Below are 21,314 nucleotides of genomic sequence, written 5' to 3' on the forward strand. Positions count from 1 at the left end.
TTTTGACTGCGAAGGGAAAACTGCCTATGCCAGCCAGCAGCAGCTTTGACTCTCACACCAGTGAACAGTCCACTTCAATTTCAACTTGAATTACTGAGGCTACTTTGCACTGTTCATCTGCATGTTCAGATGAATCTAGCCGGCCTTGCCTTGTGCAGACTTTCCCCTAGGTGGTCCTGGCAGTGTACTTCCCTCAACAATTCACTTCTGACAAGACCCAAATAAACAAAAGGAAAATTCCCAGGAGGCAAAAGCTGCTTTTTCACTGCATGTGTATTTGTGTACAGAACCTAGCACAACATGACCCTGATCCCAACCTCCTATCTTCTGCAAGTAGTGAGAATGTATTATAGATTACTCTGTCCCTGCACCCTTTGTGCCTGATCCACAAGAAGATACGAGCCTAGCGCAGCCTAAACTAGAGTGTGTTGGGTTTCTAGCTCTCACTGTGACGAACGTGTTTCTAGCACTTGGGGTGTTTAGCTCAATCCGTGATTGACCAAGACAGAGAGCCATAATACAAGTACTTACAGTGGAAGATGTACATTGGAAACCCAGGGAGACCGTAATGTCATTGCCCCACAGAATTAAAAATTTTAGCAAACAAAATAAGGAAACTGGGAAGGGAACCACAGCGAGGGGAAGTGAAGCACAGCTTCATGCACATTCTTCCTACAGTTATGTAGGTGTACTTGCTTCAATAGGACGAGTCATGGAAAAGAAACATGTTTTTAGCAAGGACTGGAACAAGAGGAAGAAAGGTGTGTGAAACAGGTCGAACAAGTGCAGAGTAACATTCAACTAATAACAGTTTCTCTGAAACATCGACTCCAACTTTCCAAATAAACCTGGCAAAATGAAAACGTCCTGGGAAAGCCAGTCAGGCTCTCTGCAGGGGAGAACAGAGCAAGACTAAGTGACAGAAGAGCCCATGTTTTTTTAATTAAACAAATCAAGAACTTTCCACAAATACAAAACAAAAACTTCTTGTTTACCTCTGTCAATAAATTCCAGTTGTGGTCATTAAGGGGAGCCCTAATCGTTGTGGTAATTAGCTAAATCCATCTGGAAGGCATCACCCCAAGGAGGCACATTAGCTTTCCCATTCTGATGCACTTCCAAGCCAAGAACACAGCTGTCGGTGAACAGCAGACACCCAAGGGACAGAAGAGCAGTGGGCCAACTGGCTTAAAAATGGGAAAACGCATGTATACAAGCAAAAAGACACGCACTTTCTTCTTGAGAGAGATGTGAAGAAAAACGCACCCTTGGACAGCAACAAGGTGAACGTCCTACATCTCCGAGTATCCCAGGTACAAAACTTGGATGAAGTTGCAACAGGCTTTGTGGCGAGTCCAAATGCCCAGCCTCAGACACAGGAGAATATCCTTCCTGTGAATATTGCTGGGGACTCTCAGAGATCCACAAGGTGAATTGCTATGGTGTGAGGGGCCAACTGCATCTATGTGACAAACAGTAAATGCTTTCCCTCATCCCTGTGGGCTCCCCTATACAATAGTAGAGATCCACTCACGCGGCCCTTTGCAAAGAGGTTTCTCGCTGTCTGTTCCCTGGAGGAACACGCGATATAAATTGCGCATCTCCTACCCTTAAATACTTTTCACATACGAGGTGCATTTCCGCCCCTGCGCCCTTTCCTGCTCAGTGCATACAGAGGATGGGCGCAGAGCTTACCTTCTGTCTAAAGCCATCTTGGGAACTCTAGCTTGCACGGTGTCGAAAGGGCAGTAGGGAGAAGAGGAGGGAAAGGGAAAAGTGAGGGGAAGGAAAGGGAACGCGAGGAGGGCAGTATTTGCACCAGACTTCTATCGTGCTGAAAAGCTAGGACTTGCTATCAGCATGAGCTGTATCATGCCAAAGCTTTATATATTTTTCTGAAGTTGCAATTTCTCGTAACAATTAAAGGGGGAGGGGAGGGAGGGTGTGCAAATTTCCGCTTCAAAATAATTGCAATTCACTCTCTGCTGTGACTTCGCAGGCTAAAGAGAACGGCACTGATCAGATACTAAAAATCGTTTTATGGCCATTATGGTACCTTCGAGCAGTTACCAGGTCTCAGTGACTGCCCAGGGACTCATCAGCCCTAACAAGAGTGAGAGTGCAGCAAAAAGGGAGGCACTAAACCTAGCGAAACAGCCCACCAGACCAGGAACACAGGTTCCCCCTTTCCCCTGCTCCTCAGAATGCTTATTCTTTGCCTTTTGGTAAATTGTATCCTTACACCTAAAGCTGCTGCATATATATACACTTAAAATATACACACATATAAATATGCCTATATATGTAATATACAAATATGTATATACGTACCTATATAGATGTCACCTAACACACAGAGAGCTTCTTCCCTTAAAAGACAAATGAAAGAACACGAATGGAAAAGAGAATCTGCACCTGCAGCAATCTCTGGTCCCAGATGACCTGTACTACTTCTGTTCTGACCAGGCGCCAGACATGGACAACATCGGAACCAGGGCCACCGTGGTTCCAGTGCCCTTGTGAACACCTGCATTCCAGCACTAGCAATGCATTTTTTAAAGTTGTGTTTGCTTTGTGCTTTGTATTTTTGCCATTAGGTTTGGGGCATTTTATTTTTTTTATTTATTTATTATGTTTTTCCATCCCCAGAAAATTAAAATAGACTGAGCCAATCAATTTTGCCTTTTATGTTCATCTATAGTCAGTTTTGAATCAATTGCACTTCCTTAATCTGTTTAGAGGCATTCACCAGTAGATACATATTACTTTTAAATTAAGCACAAAGGTAGCCAGAAGCCTTGTCCAGAACCTGCTACAATCAATTGTCTTTCCATTGACTTGAAAGGGCACTGGTCCAAGCTGCAAATAAAAAACACTCATTTGTGAGATGCATTCCATCCAAGGAATCATTCCTATGACTCTGGCTTTTGCTAAAGTCCTTTGCCAGTAGTACAGACAGCTCACAGGACAGGAATGTACCTATAGAGCTGAGCAGTATATTGACATACCTACAGTTACTCAGATTCAGGGTTATCAACTATCACTTGGCACGCAGTGGCAGGTAATAAAGCATGCACTTAGCAGAGCAGTGTTATGTGCAAGAATACACCTTGCACATACAGAGACTGCAGTGGCATCGCTATATATGGGGAGATACATTAGGATTTACAGATACTTGATGTAAGCCTCATAAACTCACATTAAAAAGGCCTGTATTTGTGTGACAGTGTCATTACAGAGTGATCTCATATATTAATGGGATGCTGATGTTGAACCATGAACCCTGTAAGAAGGTTTGAATATTTTAAAAAGAAAACTGCCTCTCAATTTGTTGATATTCATTGGGATGTCTGATGCTTTGGAAAACAACCCAATCGATCGTCACCTACCGCCAGAGACCCAGGCATCTTGGGACTCTAGCTCCCCCCCGTTAAGTAACTCCATTTTTACACACATGAAGAAAAAGGGGAAGCTGTGCTTTGCAAGCTGGCTTGCTTAAACTAGTAGGACTGTTTTGGCCAATGGGTTAGAAGGAGCATTTTCTGTAGCTGCAGAGCCAACAGCTGTTAGTACAGGTGCAGTACCCCCAGCAAAAAGATGAAGCATACATAGTGGTAAATACGTCTTATAGCTCAGTCCAGCAAAGCCAGGTTGCCTGCCTGCCAGCTCCCTGCCCCGGGGAGCACAGACAGAAGGTGGTGTAAGGAACAGATTATACCCCTGAGAGCAGGGGGAACGTAGGATCCCCACTGAGGACCTGTCCTCAACACGTACATCTGTGGGTGAAATACAGCCAGCCAGCCAGCCAAAATGCTGCCGCAGAGGTACTCTCCCCTACCCTGCAACGAACCCTCCAACCACCTCTTCAGTGCCTGAGCGGAGTCAAAGATGTTTGCTTTCAGGACAAACACTGACTCAGCTTAGAGGAAACCTCTTCAGAGCTTGCACTTTCCTTTCGTAACACAAGGATTTCCCCCACCCCTTGGATAGAGGGTGGCAGGGTGGAGAACAGAGTATCACTTATCCTCTCTTTAATTAGTGTAACTAGAAAGTAAAACATTTCTGCAGTTCTCCGAAGCTTCTGCAAGGGTAAGTGTTGAGGGCACTGCAGAACTGCCTCATGTATTCGGACTCCCTTCCCTTTAAACATTGTTAAAGATTAATTTTGTGGGTTATGATACCAGCTAACGAAACACAGCTGGAGTTTGAGTCAATAACGCTCTATTCCCAAGGCACATTCAGCTACCCACCCAGCCGTTCCTGCGTCAGTCCAGCCCTCAGTCACTCACCACTTCACCCTCCTAGGGTCTTTTGACACCATTAGTTGCTTTCATTGCCTCTCAAAGTATTGTCTGGGTGGGGGGTTGCTTTGTTTTTAAAAATCACAGACAGGCATATTTCCTTTCCCCAGGAAAAATCAGATGGGTACCAACACACAATTTAAAGTTACCCATTACCCAAGTCTAGAGATGCAACTAACGAGTAAAAAAACCCAACAATTTGGGAACAGTGGTAGGTTACCTGAGTGGAGAAGCCTGGAAGCCCGATCGTTCTGTCATGAAAGCACGGGACCATCAGAAAGATGGAAAAGAAAACAGTGGTGATATTTCTTCCCTTCCAGAGAGCGGGGGAAAATTCCGCTCTGTGTGGCTAAGCAAGGTCAGTGGAGTTACAAAATTAAATCTTTCTCCCCCCACCCATCCAACCCCCTCATAGCTCTCCCCTGGAGCCGTGTTCTCCCAGCCAAGAATACCAAAAACCGAACCGTTGCATAAGAGCCCTGGGAGAGCTTGCAGATGGAACGACGGGCGGAGAGCAGAGGACTTGGGGGAGAGACAGGAAGGGAGGGTTAGGAAAGGTTTCCTGCCCTGGGAGCTACTGCAACAAGGTCAAAACAGCTGAACGCCCTGGTGTGACATTCAAAGTCAGCCAGAAAAGGAAAGATTCCTCGCAGAGAGAGTCCCTGGTGAGCATTTAATTGATCCCAGCAATGGAAAGGCCTCTGCTATGAGAGCTGCAAGGCAAAAAGCTCCATGGAAAAAAAAATGCACATGAAAGCAAAGGTTTTGCCAGCCCACATTAACTGCCAGCCAAACTCTGGACATCTGATCCCATTGGGAATTGACCCAAGAAGATGAGCAGGTGCAGTCCCTACGGACACCGCTTCTTCAGCATCCAAATCAGTACCAGAAAAAAAGCACAGAAATGCAAATGCACAAAGAGTTTGCACGCCGGTAAAAATATGAAAGCTGTTTGCAAGATGATTCACGTGCCTGTGATTCAACTCACAAAAATAATTTCTATTGGATTAAAAAAAAAAACCTACAGAAGCAACAGCACATGCATTCTTTCTGTATACGTAGATCTGGGAAATACAGGGAGCAGACAGGGAATGCTGGGGGGGAGGTAAGAGGGGAGGTCTGTGCGCTGCCAGTGCTAGGAGCTGAAGAATGCTAAATCTTTTCCATATGTGAAGGAAATCCTCAAGTCCAGACAGCATTTTCTCTCTCTTTTTATTGATAATAAAGATAGGGAAAAGGAAAGGGGGAGGTTCTGAGAGCCTGGAATATTTTTCTTTTACTTTTAAACCTAGTCAAATGTCTTTAATTAGGGAAATTACACAGCAACGGAGCCCACACATCCCCCTGTAGGATAACTGACAGAGTTTGCATTTACCTTCAGCTGTGATTAATATAAACACCTCAGAAAGGGTCAGTTGCCTTCCAAGATAATCCTCCACTCTCCCCTGGGCCTTCATTAGGCGTTCTAGGCCAGCGTGCTACCAGGCCGACGGTTTCGGCAGCAAAGCCGGTATGGGCGCAGGTCTGCTGCCCTGCGCTTACCAGCTCCTCCGTCAAAACCGAGGTCACAGACCGAAGAAGCTGTCCAGCCTCTCATCTTACCTCCTGCTCCGGTGTTCAGTAATGAACAAATGAATAAAACAACAGCCGGCAGCCTTCCGCTGCATCTATTTTTCTGCCTCCCTGTCAGCTGCGGTCCAGCCCTTTAACCTGACCACTAATAGGTTTATTATTTATCATCTCTTTCCAGTGACACCAATGTTACACTGGAAGTTGTTCCAGCACAGGAAGGATGGCCCAAAGTACAGAGGGAGCAGAAGGGAACAGACAGCAACGGTCAGGCAAAAAATTAAGGCAGTACAGACCACGAAGACTCTTCCAGGTTCTGGGGACTCTTCATCAGAGTCTCAAGAGAGGAGTTTACAGTTTCTGGCAATGACTAGAGGCAAGCTGCGGAGGCAATGCGGCATAGCCAGACAGGTCTAAGAGCTGTAGCCAGAGGGACAACAGATTCTGGAAATAACTGTACCCCAGCAGGCTCTCTAGGTCTACACTTGACGATTCCTCATTAACAGTTTTGAGTTGTCATCAACTGGTTTATACAGAAGCTATCAATTCCAGTACAGACAGTCCAGGCCCATTTTTAGGGTATTTTATCTTTCGAGAGAGAGAAAGTATATCAAAGAAGAAAATTACTCTTAACCACAATTTCCCTGTGTGATCTTAGGCAACCCACGTGACCCCGCTGTGCTCAGTCTCCCTGCTATAAAAAGCCACCAGTAACACCTTCTCTCCCTTGTACCTGTTTCTCTATGCTGTTTACGTGGTAAGCTCTTCGGAGCAGAGGAGGACGTGTCGATTCTGAGGCTGTGCATAGAAACAGGGCTGTACGTACTATTATAATTGGAGAAAATATATATGTTTTAAACCAAAAGAAAGTTACACAGAAGGGAAGCTGCAGCTCTTCCCATCAATATTAACATCATTATTTTCTGAAGCCCTAAAGAAACAGATGAACAAATCTGTGAACAGAAGGGAACATTTCCCATTTATTTTCTCTGAGTGAGTTATAAAGCCTAAAGGATAATTTGTTAATAGAGTGAGAGCTATGCTTTTCTGGAAAAGCCAACTGGAATTTCCAGTCTTTGAAGGGAGGTAAGATAGAAAATCTATCAGTCCTTTGGAGCTACCTGTTTTCCAAAACTCTTTGGAAGAAGGCTGAAAAGTGGCTTAGTCTTTGTTTTCTATGTCTGTTCCACATCAAATAACTTTGTCCATTTCAGTCTGAGGTTGCAAAGAAGGAAGCAGAGTTGTGAAGCCACATCCTCAGGCAGTCAGTATTAATGGAGTAAAAGTCAACTTACACCAGCTGAGGATGTGGTACACTGATGCTAGCTCCTAAATAAAAGCACAACTTACATATTTTTCTCTTTTTTCTTTCCTTTCCTGCTCCTCCTCTCTGGTGAAGAGACAAGGAGCAAGAGGGCACGGATGCTTTCAGACATTTTCCCTTCTTTTCGCGCACCTCACTGCTGTACCTTTCAAGTAGCAGAAAGACAAGAGAACAAAATAACTGTCCGTCATTTCCCCAGGTATTAATGTTTCACTCCAAAGTTTCATTACATCAGGTCCAAGAGAACACAGCCTTTCCAGCGAGTCTGAAATATTTCATCAAGAGGAATTTGACTGGGGTTTATACTTTTATTCTGCTCTGAAGACACACACTTAAAGCATTTCTTTGAGATCCTTGAGATTCCCAAGTGTGGCTTACAGCCTGCTCAGCCAAAAGGAGACAGACCCAGGCTTTGTTCAAGTCCTACAAGAATGAGGACCAGCCATTGTAGCTTTTCATTGGGTAGAGTTTAATTTCTGCCTCAAATTCTGTTTTGAGCTTTTTTTTTCTTTCTTTGATAAATCTTCTCTGTCATAAAGAGCAACGTTCACAGAGATCAAACAGAAACGTTAAATAGTTCCTCCCAAAAAGCATGTTGTTGCTGTAATAGAAACCAAAACAGGCTTTATCTAAACAGTTCAGTGTGTTTTACTAAGTTCAATAATTATTATCTTCACTTAATGGGATAGACAGAGCTGGATTTGTTGAGAGTCAGTTCCTCCTTTTCTTTAGTTGTCCATATGGAAGAAGATTTTGCTGCTGCTGCTGTAGTTATTGAGAACTACAGCTGGTTCTTTTGGAAAAATCAGGTCCAACACCATCCTAAAAGCTGGTCTTCCAGAATATTGATGTGCCCCGTGATCACTGATGACTTTGAAGACATAAGCTAGGGGCACCAGTGGAACTTGCTGACTGTCAGTCCCTGACCCCAGCCATACTCACCTCCAACACCCTGGTGTTAGACTGACCCAAGAAACGCCTCCTGCCCATCCCCACAGCTGGACCGCTCTCACCATGGGCAGAACGAGACAGAAACTAAGCAGAGGGCAATTTTTCTCAGCTTTAAAAAAATTGATTTCCCAGCAATTTCCCTCAAAACTGAAGCAACCAAACTGACGAGAGCAGAGAAACAGCAGCTGCTCCACACAGCGGAGACAGAGTAACCAGAGCTTCGCATTACATCCTCGTATTCCCCAGGGGGGCTGGTGCCAAAAATCAGCCACGTCTGCCTCCATGACAGGACCACCCAGCAGCACAGCACCATCCTCCCTGATGGCAGACGTGCCTCTTCAAGAACCCTGAGCTCAAGCCTTCAGTTAACACCTGCACGGAGATCATTCAGACTGGTAAAGATTTAAAAAGATCCACGTACTGCAGTGTTTCAAGTCTGATCCCAGCACTGAAGAGCAGATCAGAAAAATCTGAGGCCAGAGCTGCCACTTACTGAGGGAGCAACAGCCAGGTCTGCCCACAAAGTTTCCTCGGAATGACCCAACCCTCCCGACAGCCAAGCAAACTTTGAAAATCCAAAGCAAACAAGAAAACTACAAATATTAATTAAGGCATTGTTTCCACTTTTGCAAAAAAATGTCTGGTGTTTAAGTAGACATCATACTCTTAAACTATCAGTACCAAAACAAAACAGAGAAAGGTGCAGTTGGTTCACAGATGTGGCAGGACCGGCAGAGTTTGTCTAAGCAGCATTCTGCAGCACCACCAGGGCTTTGAAAGGACCCTTTTTCACAAATGAAAAGCTCTGACACCTGCTGCATGCACAAGAGCGAGGCCAGAGCCTCCCTGGAGCCCCTTCCCTATCACAGAGAGCCAAAAGCAAGTGAGATCTGAGCCAATAGGTCGTCTGCTGCAGTAATACTGCCATTATGCAATACTTTTCATCTGGGAAGCACAACGTGGTTTGTAAGTTTTTGTTATTTAAGGGCTTTTAACGCGTCGAGGAGGCTGGTGAGGAGCAGTAGATCCATTTCACAGTGGTGCAAGGTGTGATGAAGATAAGCAAGCCGATGAACGAAGTCGTACAGAGAGGCCGCTGCAGAGCCGGGAGTGGTCTGTTGCGCTTCCAAAGCCGAAGGGACCAATATATTCACATCCAGTGTGGAAAAGAAGCTCTGTGGACCCTTTTCAACTATCACAGGAACTGGACTACACTACCTTATCAATGCCTTCTAGTGCTATGGTCATAAACACATCCTTTCAAGTAAAAAACAGCTGAAGACGACGTCCCTCTCTCCCTCCCTATCTCATTGCCTTCACACGTGCACAGACACGCAGCCTCCACTTAAGGAAGCACAAAGGATCTGGTTCAGATAATTGGAAGAGACTGGCTGACAAATTGATCCTTAGCTTTTTTCACTTGACCAGTGTCAGCACGCACCTGCGACAAGAGCCGTCCAGGCACAGAGTACCCATCACTAGGCTTGGGTGTCATCGTTCAGAAACAGTCAGTTCTGCTCTAGGGCTGCAAATGGTATCCACCCCTGACATGAGACTCCACTTAAAGTCATTTTGGGGTGATTATCTGATTTTGCTCCACACACATAGCCTGCACAACGGAAATGACTCGCCCAAGGTTTGCGGGGTAGATGACAAAATGAGGGAGAACCCAGAAGAGTTGTGTGTCTTGTCACTCCCCTGCTCCTACTGCTAGGTCAGATCTGCTTCCAGCCACACCACAGGGCTCCACTTCTCCCTTTGTCAACCCCTTCAAGAGAGCACCTTCCTTGCTATCACACATTGTGTGGTTACCTCTTTCCACCACCCCCTGCGATATAAAAACATGAAAAAGGCCATTTCCCCTTCTCCTCCTTTCACTGGCACCTTTCCTTCAACTGGCTGCACAGCTAAAGGTACCCTTTTCTGTAGTTTTATTCATTTTGTTAAGTTTTTTCTCCCTTCCCCACATCCTTCCCACCCGAAACCACCACAGACTACCTATGAAAACCGCTGCTTCCATTTCCACTTCATGATTTGCCTGCCACACCTGGGGGATTTCCCAGCAAATTGTATTACTTTATTTGGTCAATTGGCCTACAAATTGATTTTCCTGTACAAATAATGAACATTTATGGTTATTTTCCCCATAGACTGCTTTATTTTCCATGTAACAAAGACTGATTTCCTGCAGTTTTTGAGACCCGAGCATATGATCTGCAGTTACTGTGACCCCTGGTTGATGGATGGCAAGGACTCGAAGCACAACAGGAGGGTTTGGGGTTTTTTTCCCCTTACGCTCTAACAGTACTACAGACAGAGGTGACAGCTGGAAGTAAGCACTGATACCAGACCCAGCAATTCTACAGCATGTTTACTATGGGAATAAATTGTATTGTTTTAAAAGAGATTCCGTTCTGGGACCAGCCAGCCACAAGGCCAAGCAGAAGCAGATGAAGCAATCAGGGGGACAGCGGGCAGCACAGACCGTCCCGGGCAGGGACGCAGGAGGCTGTGAGCCGCCGCAGGTGCCCTCTCTGTCCACCAGCACGCCCAGGTGCCCAAAACATTTGAAATGGCAGCCCCTGCTCATTGCAACCTTTGGGGACACACTGCGAGGACTTTCTTTAATCTTAATTACGTTATTGTGGAGGGAGAGGGAGCAGGAGTCAGGGAAGGGTTTCTAGAAAACCAACTGGGAGTGAGGCGGCCTGGCGTGATTTGTGGGCAGGGACAAGAAGTGTTGTTCCACACTTGTCTCCCCAGAGATGCAGAGACAGAGCAATGGCTCCACAATACATTTCATTTCCACTAATGAGAAAACGACTTTTGAGGCAGAGCCTCGAGCAAGTTTTGAAGGTCACTCCCGCAGGTGTGGAAACGAATTGGACTAGATCAGGGTCCAAACATAAGTTATTCTATTTAGACCACAACGGATTATTTGTGTGCATGGGGGGTTAATAGCCCCAGGGCTGTGACGTGTGTGTATGTTTAATTTAATACGTCTTGATGGCTGAGGCTGCTAGGGACAACGGCCTCTCATCCTTAGCACTGCAGAGAAGCCAAGATAGGGAGGTTTCTTAGGTGAATCTGAGAGTGAGGGTGGATACAGAAGAGAAAGTCAATTATCCAGAATAAGTCCCGACTGCCTGCAATTCCCCATCCCCAGTCCTCTAGGGGTGGGTTTGGCCCATGAAGTCTGACTTCAAATCCAATAAAAAATTAACTGATTTTGAACAACTACTAGACATGCCTCCTTAGAGTTTTAATACGTGCTCTTCGGCTGCAGCACAGAGTGGAATTAATGAAAGGAAAGAGAGTCTGAGAGTATCAGGCATGAGGCTAAAAGCATGCCAAATTCCTGCTTAGCTTCTTTGGCTCAGGGGAATCTCTCCCTTCTTCTTGGCACTGCTAAGGACTGACATGCCCTCAGTCCATCAAAATGCTGCATGCTGAGAGCACCAGAAAGAGGTATGTCATGACTGAGGATGACACTCATCCTTAACACAAGCTAGTCAGGGCAAAGATACATCTCCCACAACCTACTGGTATAGTGTGCAGGTGTTTTACTCCACGGTGCACTTTTATGGGCTTCACAATAACTGCTATACGGCAGTCACCAGAACACATCTGAAAGTCCATCTACAAGATCAAGTTGCTCTCATACCCCACTCCTACTCAGAAACCAGATTACATGTGCTGATTAACTGTGCCAGGAGAGAGGGAACCTAATCCAGAGACAGTACAGTGAACTTCGTAGCTCTGGTGCTTTGTATAAAAAAATGGGGTGTCAGACTTGCTGTGGGCGTCGCAACAGCTCTGACAAGGACAACAAAAAAGGAACCGATTATCAGCTTCACAAGGTGCAGTCCCTAGAATCACAATGTGAAACCCATTCTTCTTACTCAACAGACACGATGCGCAAACATTAAAGACCAATTCTAGCATATCAGTAACAGCGCTTTGCAATTGTCCATAGCCTTTCACATCACGGTCTGCAGCTTTTGCAAAAAGGGCAACAGTTTTTGCTATGAAATACTTTTATATCATCTTCTAGGCAAGTGAGACCAAGGGAAAGTATGGTGGGACAACTTGCTCATCATCACACGGTAAAATGGTAGAGGATCCAAGACTGGAACAGAACGGTCCTGTCTCCAAATCTGGTGCTCCCACCACTCAGTAACCAGTGCACCTCTGAAAAAGAAACCTAGCTGAGATCTACTTGTGAGTAACTGAAGGAAGATCTGATACTGCTGCTTGCAGTCTGTAAAGAACTGTGTGTGACGTGCTATGCCTGTACCTTTATCCCGAACTCAAGCAGTCTACCCGCTTGCCTCAGGTATGTGTTCTGCAAGCACTGGGGGTAGCGCTCATCATTCACTGTGACTGTGCAGCACCTAGAACCACGGGTTCCACTTAGACTGTGTGTACTAACAAAACCAAAGGATAAACCAAAACTACTCACAGAAACATGCAACTAGTTGGCTCAGCACATTAGCAGCAACACAAGATGATACTGCATGATTTACAATACATCTGATATATAAATATAACACTGGGAAATAAATGACCACCAAATACAGCGGCTTTCCGATGAGTACTGAATGGAAGGAGGGAGTGCTGGGAGTTGTATGTTTTGAAGATAAACACAAAGAGAATATAAAAAAAAAACAAAGCCCAAGAGAGGTAAATAATTCATCAAAAGAATAAAAAACACAAAGCTGGAAGGAAAAAAAAGAAATACGAAAGGGAAGTGTTTTCTGAGCAGGTGAAAAAAACTTCATCTCCCATGGGAGTGAAAACCAGAACCAAAATTAATTGGAACAAAACTGGGGCGGGGCATGTTTTTAAAGGTGAAACATTTTGTCTGGAAACTGGTATCTCCCCTTTTAGGCATTTAAGCATTTCCCTGAGGTGGGAAACAAAGTCTGCCGCTAACCTGCTGAGAGAGACAGCGTGGTCTTACGTGGCTTCCAGCAACACTTCAACCATGGACAGAGACTTCAAGGCAGTCGCATGAAGAAACAAACCTGCTCACACATCCAACACTTATTTTGAAGCAAGTCTAGTAGTTTTTTTCACCCAAAGCCACCAAATCATCAGTCTAATGTACATAAAGCCATATTAACATAATTTGCCCATAACTATTTGTAAGTCTTGTAGGTTTTCTTCAGTTTTTTAAACAAAGAACTTGCTCCAGAAAAGGGTCTATATTTGGAAGCTTGCTGATGGCAACTTTTGCAACTGACATTCACTCTTTTAAAACACAGCACATCTGTAAAAATCTAAAGTAAAAACCACACAGTTTTTAGTGCATACACTTTTGCTTTCTCTTGCATGAGTGTACCACCCCAGGCTGTGGCTCCTTCCCATCACGTGAATGATGCCGAGCTGTGCTTGGAAAGTACCTGGATGGGATACTATTGTACCTATACTCAGCCTTCTGAAGGAGGGGAAATTCGTGACTCAATAGGTGGCACTCTTCCTTCTTGAATAAATGTACTTGGGTATACTTTGCCGTCAGAGGTGCTGGAGAGCAAATTTAAGGTCCCGACTTACTATTTACTTGGCGATTTTCTGGGCCTGTTAAAATGAAAATCCCAGCCAAATACAAGCTTTAACAATTACACTCTGCCAATCCTAATTCCCCCCCTGCAGTTCCAAGAAGACACAGACTTCTCTGCGGTCGCATGATCCTCTTGTGCACTGTTAAGCAGCTCTGTTTTACCCGGCAAGCATCTGCATTTGAGAAGTCCGTGAAAGTGAAATCCCACCCTAGGCATGTTTCCATCACATCTTCCTCCTGCAGAAATCACCACTTCCAATTAGCAGCTTTGGTCTTTCCTGCAGACACCGGCATACACTTTCCGAGTGTTGCAAGAAATGGTGCATACGCCTCCTCACAAGGGCGCCAGGCTGCTGGGGAGAAAACCTGCTTGAGGACTCCCCGTCTGCAGTGCAAGGGCAAGTCTATCTACAGGAGTTTCTCCTCTCATTAGCCAAATTCAGAAAAAAGACATTATGTTTTGCGCCCCAGAGCGACAGAGGACTTGTTTTCTAAACCTCTTTAGGGGCCCTCCATAGGGAATTAGTCATGGAGGTGAGTAATATCTAGGATTTGACAAAGCCTAGGAGAGTGAGTAGTCATTTGACAGGTTAACAGGAGCATGGAGCAGCTGCTATATTTAGATGCCATTAGCACACACATGTCTTCACACATTCCTACAGGCACACCTGTGTTCCTGGATGTCCGGAAGGCATGGGAAAGGAGCAGTTAAAAGCCAGCACCTTTCCGACATTTCCCAGGGAGGGGGTAAGAAATGAGGGGATTCTCTCCTCCCTGTCTTATCCCCACCCAAGCCATTTAAATCCTGAAAGCAGACCTGACTTTTCCTCTCCGTGATCACCACCTCCCGAGGCAGACAGGGTCAATTCCATTCTAGTCTGAAGAACAAGACAACAATACAGATCATACCTTGCTCCAGGTCTTCTGCCTGTGTGGACCTTGCCCCAGAGAGTAGGTAATGCAAAAAACCTGGAAAGTTTAGCCACTGGTTTTCAATTGCTTCCAATCTGCTGAATCTTAAATATTTTCAGTGAAGGACTGGACCCTTGCAGACTGAACTTAAATTTCCTGATAACAGGTTGGCTTTCCCTGATTATTTCCCAGAGACTCTTGGATTCCATGCACCAGCTAGAATCAACAGACCAAAGGATGGAAAACAGTGGTCTAGGTGACTCTAGTGACAGTGACTCTTTGAAGCTGAGCTCAGAAGAGAGTCCTAAGCAACAGCCGGGGCAGTGGCTATCCTCCAGACCTGAAACACACCCCTGCTGCTGCTACTGCTCCTGTGTTCTCACCACCTTAACAGATCAGGAAGGACATAGCGAGGTCAGGGACCTTGGATGTCATTACGTGCCAGCTCCATATGATACCTGCAGTGCTACTGAAGATGTCCCGCAATGGCATGACGCAGTGCACAATGACATTAGCTGGCCCTGCTATACTTACTACAGAAGGCAGAGATGCGTCAAGCACTAATTCATGCTCCCCTCCTCCTTCCTCTCAGTGCCCCTCTCCCACCAATTCCTAAAGCCAACTGAAAACCATCTCCCCTGCACCCTTCAAGGTCCCTGTGCTTTCAGCTGTGTAAGAAGAGAAGCAAACCAAGCGGCAGCCACCACCCCCAGCTGCCTGGCTGCCTTGCCTGGGGGCCTTTCACTTCCCCGCAAGCAGCCCCAGGATTCAGCCAGCGTTAGATGAGTCACCTTGCCCGTCTGGGTCTCTCCCAGGGTAGTGTGTGGGAGTGGAAGGGTTGGGGCTCATTGCAGGGATTTCCACACATCCCTTTCCTAACCGCACCCCGCTACAAGCAGCCACTGAAGAAGAAGACAGCAAACAGCAACACTCACCAAGGAAAGAGAGAGAAACAAGGGGGATGGAGATGAAGGGAAGAGAAAACGAGCAGGGATACAGGGCCCAGTTGCAGTCTATCTACTGTGCTGGGACGGTACTGGTACGGGGATCCCTAATGCAAACACAGCTCAACAACAGTCTTGGCAGGGAAAGCCCCTACGTAAGGAGGGGAACGCAGTCTCCTTCAGATGGATTTAAATTATTTCTCTGGATTTCCCTCACTCCAGCTCAAAACAAAAGCAGAATACAAATGTCAAAAGTATAGCACAACATCACTTGAACTCCACAATGTAGTCTCCGCACAGGCAAAACCAACACAAAACCAAAACCCAGCACAAACACAAATTCTGACCGACACACGGAGAAACAGCCAAAATAAGAGTTAATCAAGTCAGGAGGGCCAAAATCTTACACCCATTGGTTCTGGAGACACAAGATCAGGTCTGAGAGACAGCTCTTGAGAACTAAATGCCCTATTAAAATAAATAAGGGTCAGATGGACAAATCCCTCCAGACATTTCAAAAGGCTCAGCTGAATCTCCCTCTGCACTGTCCTCAGGCAGGTGAGCCATTCCCAAACAGAAAAAGCTAAGAGTAAAGCAATACCAGACACTCGAACAGGCAGAGGTCTGGGTTTGTTTAGATACTGGGTGCCAGCTGGAACTCTAGAAAAATCCCCTCTGAAATCACATTTAAAGTTGGGAGGGTAAAAGAAAGGCAAGGAATAGTATTTAAAAATACAAGTTAAATGAACAGTAATTGTGGATTCTTTAGCAAAGACTGCAAAGGTGGAATTTAGATGGAAAGAAATTCTGACCCCTTGGGAGGCCACTCATTGTTCACCGATTCCTGCAGCCTCCTGAGATGTTATTTACTGAGCCCAGGAGGTCAGCTGGAAGAGGGATAAGGGGAAGGAGATTAGCAGAGCTCCACCTCCCCTGGAGGAGGGATACCACACAAGAGCACCTTATTTTCAGGCAGATCTGTTATGCTGGCACCAATGTTGCTGCCTTTCTTACCTTGGAACAACTAGGCAAGCAGTGAATATGCTTTTTAAATCAGGAACATCTAGCATGAGCTCCTGAGCTGTTGCCTCTCAGCCGTTATCTCCTCCTCAGAGTCACCATCTAGTTTTTATTCCCATCTTCCCTCACCTGCTCATCTGCAGTTGGAGCACAGCTTACTTTTTCTCGAAAATAAAGTTATGTGCTGTCTTCTCTGCAAGGAAGCAAAGCACAACAAGACCAAAAAGTTTGCTAACTGCTCCGTCCTGTCCAATGGGCTGCTGTCCTTGCACTTGCAGGGAAAATAGTGTACAGGTGGCAGGGAAACATGCCGAGGAGGTAGAAGATAGCTCCTCTTATTTCTTACACATCCTTGGATTCTCCAGGACCTGCACTGAACTCTGTGTCTTCTGGCTCATCTCCAGCTGATCTTGTCCAGTCAAACACAGAATGCTCTCTCTCTAATTCTGGCTGAAACTCAAACGCCTCATTAGTTTTCAGAAGATGTCTCCCAGCCTTCCATAAATTGTATCCCACCTCTCTTGCCCACTAGCTCATCTACTATTTTCCTTCTTCAGTGTTGCCAGACATGGGCTTTTTTCAGCCCCTTTTACACATGTACACATCATCCTTATCACTGTAGTTACCAATATACAGAGAGAGAGAGCGTGCGCACTGAGGTATCTTTATCGCTGCAGCACATACTCCTGTCTAGATCATTATTTTGTACTCTTCCGCTGCGACAACAGCTAGGAGCCCCCAAACATAACTCCATGGTGCCAGGTGCTGTATAACAAAACAAAGGGACAAACCTGACCCCAAGATCTCTGCTGTTTAAATAAAGACAACACTTGTAAAAATGTTTGACAGCTTCTTAATCTCGTATTTCTCTGGCATTTTCCCTTCTTGCTAATTTTATTGCAAATGCAACAGTGGATATTTCACACAGTGAAACAATTTCTTCTGAAGCATGTTTGTAACTGCTTTGTTATTTCCTGCTGGATTTTAGTCAGCATTTCTGGTACTACAAAGAGATACATATGTATTTTTTTAAATTACTCAGAACAGCCATGTCACCTCATGCAACAGAAAGGGGCTACACTTGACCTTTAGTCAACAGGAAGGGAGCTCACACCGCACTCGGCGGCAGCAGCTCTCTGCAGCCTATTAAGAGGTAATTCAGCAGTAACAAGGGGAAGAGAATTATCTGAAATACATTTCAGGCTGCTTTGGTCAAGAGTGCTTCATCCAAGTTGGGTAAATGCTCTCACTGTGCCTTTTGGCTTCCACCTATAAGAACTTGACTTTTTGCATATGCAAAACTTTGAAAAGCGCTGCAAATTCCTATCGGGTATGTGGGCCAGATGTGCCAAAAAGTAATAACCAATATAATGTTGTTTCTATAATTCTACTGATAACCACGGTCTGAGGGGCAGGGAGGGGCGGGCTGGGCAGAGACGGCAGGAGAAGCCAGGAGCCAACACATACTCTGTATCAAGCTATCCCTGCCTTGAAAGCCCCCAGCAGATCCTCAGACTGTTTCTTAACAGCTCTTTGCTGACAGCAAGGCTGAAACTGGGGAAAGCCGAGACACGCTAATGCACATTCCCTTCCAAATCTTGTGGGTATCCCGGTGGGAGTTAACGCAGCATTAACTCCCGCACCCTTCCCTTTATGGCTTTTAGTACACGGCAAGAAGAAGGAAAGGTCCCTTTAGGGCTGCCTGTAAGGAGTGCCACTGCAGCAGCTCACAAAGAGGGGGAACTCTCTAAGCAAAGCTTTTGGGCCATATGAGTTGCTGAACCTCCACCCCATTTCCTCCAGGTCTAGATGTTTTGCCTAGGCTGCCTGAGCCCTCACCTTTTCCCCTCATTCTTCTCCCCAGACAAACTTCGGTACAATTGTCTGCACTCTGTTAACCCAGGAAGGCTTCACTTAGAGGCATCGTATGGTTTCAGCTGAGGCTCTTGAAGTTTTTTTCTCCTCACTCAATTTTCCATCTGGAATGACTAGCACACAGGGTGGATAAGCCATTTATTTGCCCAAGGTCACAGAGCCAGTTAGGACTGGGTCCCCTCCTCCATGCAACTGAGGTCCTTTGCTCTTGCTGCTAGGTCAAAGAGCTTCACTAGCCACAACTCCCTCCTCAATCCACCAGTGACTTTTTTAGTGGCAACTTGTGACACTCACAAATCACCACTCCACAAAGGGTCTCATCCTGCGGCCCTGGCAACCACATCAGCATGTAAAGCCAAATCCTACTGAAATCTCTAGAATCGGTGCCAAAAAATGGCTGAGAGTGAGAACGAGCTGCCCAGAGTACCTCATCCCTCAGATGGTCTGCACTGCACTCCCTTTTGTGTCTGGGCATAAACCTGGTTTGCCAAATCTCCCAGATAGCGGTTGTGTAATTCAGCGATGCTGTTTGTATAGCACCTATGACAGCAAGACTGCGATCCACGTTAAGGATTCTCAAAGCTCTCCTCCTATAACGTGAACTTGCAGTTCATGTACCTGCAAGCACATTATCCTAAGGATCAGCTCCCTGTCCTCCCCATGTTTTATCCCGGAATTAGACTGAACAGGTTTACGGTGCTGGAAGAGACCTGGTTAGGAAAAGGAGGGAGTGATGAGTTCAAGAGAGAAGGATAATCTACATAGGCCAGAAAGGCAGTTTTGAATTTCTGACTGTATTTTTAATTAATTGCATGGCACTTACGAGCCAATGACAGGTGTTCTATAAATCTAAAATAATTAAATAAAATAAGCATAAGCTAAATAACAGTTTTGTATGTGCCATGCATATTTAAATATTCAAATCATGAGTGTGATGTTAATAAAATATATCAAAGTTCACATTGATATAAACCAGATTTATTGTGCTATATATAGTACAGCTGGGCCTTATAGCATCAGAGAGGTGGCAAAAGCAATAAAAAACTAATCTGTTTGTAGGCAAGCAGCCATATTCATGTTTGATGGGGTCACATAGACAGCCACAAAAAACTGAAAACCTAGCTTTATTTCCTCATTTTCAAAGATCTGTAATGAGCAACTATTGCTGGCTTTCCGCATATGACATCTACAGATCCTTCTCTCACACCTGACATGACTGGTACGGAACACACTGCACGTGTGTGCTTTGCATTTTGATGACTAACTCTTGCGGGGCAGCCTTCACTCCAGCCCAGCACACTCCAGCCCACTTCCCACACATTCACTTATAAAGCATTTAAGCCTTCAGCCAGCCCTAAGCTGCTCTAATTTATGCCTCAGAACAAAAATGCTCTCAACTACCATGAAAGAGCTACGTAAAAGAAAGTACCTTCCTTCGCCACCTTCTCCTTCCCACTGAGCTTTGCACCGAGTGCCGCTCAGCTAACTCCCATGGATGCGATTTCATTCCAAATAAACAATTATGCAAATTCCAAACTCCAGGAGAGATGAGGGCATCAGTGAAAGAAGAAAAGGGGAAGCCACTTACATCTACCTCAGTATCCACAGCCAAACCCAGTCTGGTGACGCTGTCAGGGTAACTGCCAAGTAGGTGTCTACTAGCCTGGATGTCATGGTGGGTTGATCTTGACTCAGGTCCTTTTGACCAGCCTGTCAACTCACACCGAGTGCTGCCACAGCAGGACCTCTCTTTTTGGTCAATCTTAGCTTGAGTGAGCCATGGAGACTGAGCATCCCTTCTGCTGCCCGGGAATCATGCCTTCTGGTCAGGGAAGCAGAGGAGGTACTTTTGGGGCTGACACAGGAGAGGATAAACAGGGCATCTACTAAAAGGGAATGGAGCCTCAGGGACTGTGACACAGGGGCTGAATTCCACTTCCAGCTCTCTTCCTGGATGATTACAAGGGGTCATTTCCTCTCCTCATGCTCCACTTCTCCCTCATCTCTTCCATTTTTAAAACAGGGGTTTTCAGAATGAGGGAAAGTAATGCAGCACCTAATATTGGTCACTTTCTGGCAATAATAATGCAGCCCTCCTTCAGAAGCACAGCCTAGCTGACATTATATTACAAGAGCAGCCAAAAAAGCCCCAAGAAAGACACGCATAAATGCCAGCATGTTTCTGAGTACTCTGACTGAGTGATGTCCCACATCTATTTCAACTCTAATTACCAGGATTCTCTGATCAAGGTAGAATTATTTGCTGATCAAGGATAGTATTGATTCTAACGCGTTGGCCTACTGGGATCCGTCTGGATGACACAGCAGACCCCGACAGATTAAATACTGTCAGAACATTCCAGGGAAGCTTTGAGGAAAGATTCTCTTCTTGTTACTGCTTTAGCATATGTCAAGTTTCACAGCTCCTAGGATAGCAAGATGTTTCATGCCAGCCAAGGCTAACAGCACAGCATCTTAGTGCAAGCCAATGTTGGGGATGTTTCTCTGTACAGATGAATACAAGTCTTGTGAAGAGGGAGGTGGACGACAGGGTTATTTCCTAATGGTTATTCTAGTAAGCAGTGAAGTTGAGAGTTCCAGATGTATCACATCTCCACCTCTTCTCTTGCACGTATAACCCTGTACTGACACCTTTCCAAGATCGTTTAAAGCAAACATCGAAGGAAGGTAGATTTGATTGTTTAAGGAGCTGCAAGCTTTGACAGAACACACCATGATCACTTCTTTAGATAATTCAAATACCACCTTGCTTCGTAACCTGGCAGCCAAACAGGAAGACTTGACTGAAGGATCAGGAGAAAACAAAAGCAGCCAGACAAGGAGTGTAAGCTAGA

General features: G+C 45.4%; 1 protein-coding gene across 1 annotated transcript in view; it reads right to left on the minus strand.

Annotated features, from left to right (window-relative positions):
- Positions 1-21,314, minus strand: part of SAMD11 (sterile alpha motif domain containing 11) — a 126,960-nt gene that overhangs the window by 88,356 nt on the left and 17,290 nt on the right. The gene's annotated exons all lie outside the window — the stretch shown is intronic.

This window comes from Calonectris borealis, chromosome 23 (genome assembly GCF_964195595.1).
Source record: "Calonectris borealis chromosome 23, bCalBor7.hap1.2, whole genome shotgun sequence".
NCBI lineage: Eukaryota > Metazoa > Chordata > Aves > Procellariiformes > Procellariidae > Calonectris > Calonectris borealis.